This window comes from Euprymna scolopes, chromosome 4 (genome assembly GCF_053919585.1).
Source record: "Euprymna scolopes isolate OS-2025 chromosome 4, ASM5391958v1, whole genome shotgun sequence".
In the NCBI taxonomy this organism is placed as follows: domain Eukaryota; kingdom Metazoa; phylum Mollusca; class Cephalopoda; order Sepiida; family Sepiolidae; genus Euprymna; species Euprymna scolopes.
The window spans coordinates 47,900,283-47,907,687 of record NC_136485.1 but is presented as its reverse complement, the minus strand read 5'-3'; positions in this window follow the sequence as shown (position 1 = coordinate 47,907,687).

Genomic DNA, 7,405 nt, shown 5'->3' with positions numbered 1-7,405 from the left:
GGGTGAAACTACAGAATTGTTCCAAACATACCCCCTTCGCCTATTGAAATGGTTTTCTAAATAATAACAATTATTTCACAACAGTTCGCATTCTGTATGTAAGTTTCTTATTTAATAAACTGTTAGGTGAAAGTACAAAATAGTTTTAAAAGCCTTCCCTCCCCATATTAAGAAAGGCTTTCTATGTAACAATTATATTTCAGCACGGTTCTTATTCCGTATGTCAGTTTTTTATTTATAAAATTGTTAGGTGAAAGTAGAGAATAGTTTACAAAAATACCTTCCTTTCTTCACATTAAGAATGGCTTTCTAAATATTAACAGCATGGTCAGTATCCTGTGTGCCATATTTCATTTTTTTAATTGTTCATTGAAAGTACAGAATTGTTAAAAACATACGCTTCCCATATTAATAATGACTTTCTGAATAAAAACGCTATTATTTCAGCACACTCCGTATTCCGAATGTCAGTTTTCCATCCCCCCACTTTTAAAAATATATATCAAATAAAGTAAATATGAAGTCGTAAATTGCATCAAGCATTTCCAGGACTGATTCAATATGATCCCATTACTTAAAAATAGGTATGGAATAAAGAAAATTTGAGATCGTAAACTGCTTTAGCTATTTTTTGGGACTGACTCTATATCACCCACCTCTGTTAAAAATATATATGGAATAAAAGAATACTAAGATCCTAAACAGCCTTAGCCATTTCTGGGGCTGACTTCATATTCTTACTGTCTCTTATAAATATACTAGCCAGGGGTACCCGGCGTTGCCCGGGTGTTTGGGGGGGGATTAAAAAAACAAGTAAGTATGAGGATCGAACCCGAACCCTTCAGGCAAAGTTGTAAATTAATGTGTGAAAAAAAAATGTGCGAGATGCTAACGGAGACACGTTTCAATCTATTTAATTAGTTGGATTTAGCAGGTGCCCGTTTTAATGAGTTAATGAGGTCAAGTTTTACTGCGGCATAGTATTAATTTACTGTTGAAAGCTTTTTCCCCCCACCCCCAAGATATTATAGGAAAAAGACTAACCCACATGCGGCGAGTGACAAATATTGAATATTTATCCTCCCGAAATCGAGCAAATTAAATAGACATGCGAGTTTCGTTGTAAACTGTGAGATATTACGATTTCTATGTGATATAAAAAGTTTTTTAAAGTTGTGAACCGACCGACCGCTTCTCTGAAGGAAGCCTTTTGTAGACACACAGAAAAAGCGAACACACATACATACATACATTTTCGCTTTTATATTTATAGATGTAAAATAAAGTAATTTTGAAGTAATAAACTGCTTCAAGCGTTTCCAGGCTTACTCCGTATTCCCCCTTCCTTTAAAACATATATAAAATAAAGTGTTTTTGAGATAGTAAACTGCTTCAGCCATTCCCGGGATTAACTTCATATCCACCACCACCAACTCTATTCTTAAAATATGTTCGGTATCGATTAATTTGTATCTTTGCTTTGTTTTGTTTTGTTTTGTTTTGTTTTTTTTTTACAGAGGAGATAATGCCTGATAGAAAACTATATTACGCTTACCGGTGCCATTGTAGTATCTGTTCTGGTGCGGCATTTCAGCGACTTCATCTCCCCCATTTCTTTTTAAGGAGGACATAATGCCTGGTGAAAACAGCTTCGTTACTTGGTCTTCATGACTTGGACAATTATTTTAAATTCTTAGGAGAAAGTTAAGAATAGTAAAAAACATACCCTATCCTACCCATATTAAGAATGGCTTTCTAAATAATACCGCAATTATTTACGCACGGTCTGTATTTCGTATGTCAGTTTCATATTTAATAAAGTATTAGGTGAAAGTACAGAATAGTTTTTAAAAATACCTTCCCATAATGAGAATGGCTTTCTAAATGTTATTATTTCATATTCCGTATGTTATTTTCTACCCCCTTTATCTTAGAAATATATATAAAGTAAAGTAAATATGAGATCATAAAATAAAAGGCTTACGAATTCAAACCCGCGAGTAAAATTTACGTACTATTTTATTCTTTTTTATTAATAAATACAAATTTAAATCAAAACATCCAGCGTTCCAGCCTAATGTTGTGTCCTGTACTAAGTGTACATCTGCACATGACTGCAAAAAATGTCTGCTCGGTGTTAATGTACATTTTACATGTTAATTTCCCGATGTCTTTGCGCGTTATTCATGCATGTAAACAAAGATATTATTTGCTATAAACCATCCTTGGTTAATTAATATTATTTTCTGAGAATTTCAGTGTTTCGTGCCCATTAGTTTAAGAGTTTACTTGTTAGATATTTACACACACATACGTCTAGTGTTTTATTTATATAGATAGATAGATAGATAGATAGAAGAAGAAGAAGAAGAAGAAGAAGAATGGCAGATTACTCAATATTATTGCGTTCAAAAAAGGAACATAAATGAAAATACATATTCTAGCTCCTAGCCGTTATCAGCATAGGTTATAGCGAAAATCGAATTCAACCGGCGTATGGCGCTCTGCCAATCAAGGACGATGGCTGACCATGCATGGATTTTTTTTATCTCTTTTAAATTTAAGATTTGCTAGATTTCTTTTGGGGGTATTTTTTTTTGCGATGTTAATAGCTTATAACGCTCATATAAATAGCTTATAACGTTTATAAAAATGTGATTGTAGAAAAAAAAATAACAAAGGCAATCACTTACAGATAGTTGCAACTACAACTGTTTGCTTTGTTTATTAAATCTTTCCGTTTTTATATTTCTGAATTTATCAGTTAGGGACCGGTTATTTGTATTGTTTGGATATTTCAGACTACTTTTCTACTCATGAGTGTCATTTTCACAACGTTTCGGTCGATGTAACCCCCGAATTTCTTTAAACGCCCGTTACAAGATTCATTGTCGAACTTGAGAATGTTTCGGTCGAACTAGGGCATCTGAACGTAATTTCGAACGGTGCGCTTTATCATCTTTGGGGATAGTATGCTCGTTCCGCCAGCCATAAAGAATCGAGTAATTCGCCATTGCATCTGTCGGTCGCCCACATTTAGAATTGAACCTTCAACCTGGATAATATCGTTTTTACAACTGAATTTTACAAAATCTCTTACCATTGCTGCAATTTTTATTGTCATTTTTTAAAAGCATGTCATATATTTTTTAATATATTGATTTAATATTTCTCAGTGGATAAAGAGCGAAAGATACTATGTAGTGTAACTGGCATGCAATTTGTTAATTTACTACCTAATTATATTCACGCATTTAGTAGTGTGGGAAGGTGTACTGAAATAGATACATATATCTTTATGTAACACTACCAGTTCAGCTTTCCTCGGGCCTTATGTACTTATGTACTGTTCATAACTTTATGTGCATACATATATATATATATATATATATATATATATATATATATATATGTGATGGGTTAATAAATTCCAACGACAGAAAGATGTATATTTAAATAAGGGGGTAGTCACAAACAATGTGTATTTTTTAACATTATTTTATTATTCCATGTCTAGGGTTTTCATTGAAAATTAAGTTTAGATCATTGTAATAATGTTTTTAAATCATTGGAATCGTTTTTAACGCGTTTCAGACGTTCTGTGAAGCGTCCTCCTCAGAAATTATTTGAAATGCTTAGCATATATTCAAGATGTATTATGGGTGTAAAAAGAGTATTTTCGTAGTTAATTTGAAATGTTTCCCAGAGATGGAAACGTGTAAGTGAAACTACTTTTCATTGGAATGTTCAATTTTTATTACTGTTTTATTGAGCTGTGGTTACTACTGTCTTATATTTCTCTCTCACTCTCTCTCTCTCTTTCTGCTTGTGTTTTTATTTATCTTTCTTTGTTTTTTCTCCTTTAAGGTAGGATGTGTGTGTGTTTTCTTTTATTGGTTTGAAGAATGTGTGTACTGTTTTATAGTACTATGAAGTTATTAGCTTCCCTAGGAAAGTAACTGTGTCCTAGGTCGTTACTAATGGGTATGTGCGAATAGGGGGACCAGCTCCTCTTAAATAAGGGATGGAGCGTTTTCATTCAATTTTGATATCTATTTTTTGGATTCTTATATTTTAGTATTGTGATTTTTTGTAAACACGTACACACATGCAGTGGAAACAGCTTCAAAACAATGCCAATCTTCCAAACAGACAATTATTTTTATTTACTTACACAGGAAAAAAAATTATAACAAAATTCACTCCACTACTAAACTGAGCCTAATATCAACACACAAAAACTTGAAATGCAACGCACACTCGCACGCACATACATAGACATATACACAGCCTCACATAAATTAGAAGCGACAAATTAAAACACACACACACACGCGCATACAACTACACACAGACATAACACCCCTGTCTCTAATACAACACACTGAACAATACCAACCATACTTAACCTCGAAACCAACAACACTAGGAAACACCTAGAACCATACTGAAATTTCTGTTCCAACACCTCGCTCCGCCCTCAGTCAGTAAAGGAGAAATCTCTCATGACTGAGATAACGATCATCCCTTCTATCATCCCTCTCCCATACCTATACCCCTCCAAATGGTCCCTCCCCTCTCGGGAACGAGATCTTCCCCACACTAGGAACCGATCCTGGGTCTGGCCATACCCACATGTGGAGACAAATAAATAGAAATATTAAAAAGTCCCCTATATATATATTTATAAATACACCCCTTTAATTAAACAAACATAATATAAAGAATACCCGAACAGTCTAAGACTGAAACGAAAAATCACAATACTAAAATCTAAGGATCCACAAAAATAAATATCAAAATTGAATGAAAACACGCCTACCCTTATTTGAGAGGATCTGGTTCCTCCCCTCTCCTCACACATACACATTAGTAACGACCTTGGATCACAGTTACCTTCCTAGGGAAGCAAATAACTTCATAGTACTATAAAACAGTACACACATTCTTCAAACCAATAAAAGAAAACACACACACATCGTACCCTAAAGGGGGGAAGATAAATAAAAATATAAGCAGAAAGAGAGAGTGAGAGAGAGAAACATAAGACAGAAGTGACCACAGCCCAATAAAACAGTAATAAAAATTGGACATTCCAATGTAAAGGAGATTCCCTTACACGTTTCCATATCTTGGAACATTTCAAATTAACTACGAAAATGCTATTTTTACATCTCCAACACATCTTGAATATTCTAAACATTTTAAATAATTTCTGAAGAGGACACTTCACAGAACGTCTGAAACGCGTTAAAAAATGAGGTAAAAATAGTATGACAATGATCTAAACATAATTCTCAATGAAAAACCAAGACACGGAATAATAAAATAATGTTAAAAAATATGGCGATTAAACTACACTGAATATTCCGCGTTTCAACCACTCTAGGATTCTTCAGGCTTATACGCGAATTCTGTGGTTGTTTGTCGTTTTTATATGAGCCACTTCTCTTAAAATTTTAGTTAGCCAATCAGCTTTCTAATATCCACCGCGCCCTTCTTATTAGCTAATGAGCATGCCCTTATCGGACAAAGGCCTTTTTTACCTTTGGTTGACTTGTTCCTTTGTGTGTGCTCTAGTTAGCCTTGATGTTTAGTACACACATATATGCACATATATATACATATATAAACATACATATATGTGTGATTGTTTATGTATATTCATGTTTATTTAATTTATTTATTTGTTTGTTTTCTATTGTTTTTGTTAGTTTTAAAACTATTTTGTATCGCTAACCTAAAGTAAATTTTATCTTATGAACACAGTTGTTTGCTATATCTCTTTTACAGTTTAATAGCTGTTGGGGTTCTTTAAAATATAGAATAGCAAATTTTTCATGAAGGCATAATCTACGTGGGTCGTCTACGTCCCTACATGTGGTAGCTTATCTTATTATTTTCCATTCGACTACCGGCAAATATCCGCTTTCCTTAAGTTCCCAGTATTTATTCGCTAGTGTTGTTTTCAAACGGAGTTTTTATTGTTGGATGTACTTTTGTGGTCATAGAATCGAGTTTGAAATCTAAGGAAGTCATACCTACGTAATATTTCTTGTTATTAGGGTTTTCTTTCGCAAATATTGTGGCCTGGTAAACTACGCTTTTGGTTAGACATTTATTTTGAAGTGGGCAAAGTGTGCGGTGTCTACAGTTGCATTTATCTTGTCCGTTATTAGTATTTTTAATTATAGTATGGTTGTTCTTCTCCGGGGTTTGTTTATTATTATTATTATTATTATTATTATTATTATTATTATTATTATTATTATTATTATTATTATTATTTCTGCTAGTGTTAGTTTTATTTTTGTCATGATGTCTACTTTTTTATTGTTTATTTTATTGTTGTTTACATTGTTTTTATTTAATATTTTGTTATTATGTGCTTTAATTATCATCTCTAAATTTTCGCAACAACTGTAGGATAACTTTAAGGCATTTTTATTAACAATTTTGTGTAAGGGGTTGGTTACGTGAAAGTGTTTTTCAATAAGATCTAGAAATTTCTTTCCAAGTTTTGTTTTTAACATTTGATTTTATGGGGTCGTATACCAAATTATAGTTGTTTTTATTCTATTTTTAATTTTATTATAGTTATTGGTGTTTTGTTGCTTACATTTGATATAGATATTTTTGTATCCACTATTTTTTGGGCTGTTTCAAAGATATTGGTTGACCTGTTAAATGCATTTTCATCGCTTGGGTTATTACTGAGCCTATTTACGATCTAGTTAGGAATCTGTTTGATAATTGATGGTGGGTGATTAGACCTAGGGTTTACGTATATTAGAGTAGCGTTATCTTTTAAGTAGGGTTCATATGTGTTCATATTATTTTTATGTTAGCTGATATGTCCGCTTTTAGGCCTAATTTTTGTTATTGTTATGTTAACTGATACGTCTGCTTTTAGGCATAATTTTTTTATTTTCTTGTGTATTATTTTCTTAAAGTTATCTCCCTTGACTTTGTTGGAGTTTTTTTTTATTTTAGCTAGTCCGTCATCTCTATATAGGCCGATATCCGTAGTATCAAATACGCTTGTGAGCGTATATAGAATGAATAACCCCACAAGATATGATGCCTCTGCAGAGCCTATGGCACCCATCGCCAAATCAAACGAATTTTTCATTTTAGTTTTGATCCATTGGTTATTGTTATTTATTAGAACTCATTTTCTACATTTTTTAATGATGATAATTTCTTCCGAAGATATATCAGCAAATGCCAGGACAATGTTAAAAAGTTCTTCGGATATCGATGGATAAAAGTCTATGATGTCAAACTGTATAAACGTACATTTATCTTTGTTTTCTATATTTTTAAGCCAGGTGATTGCTTCGGCAGTATTTGCCCACTGGTTTAATTCTAGGTCTTGTTTGATTTGTTTGTTTCATCTAGAAAG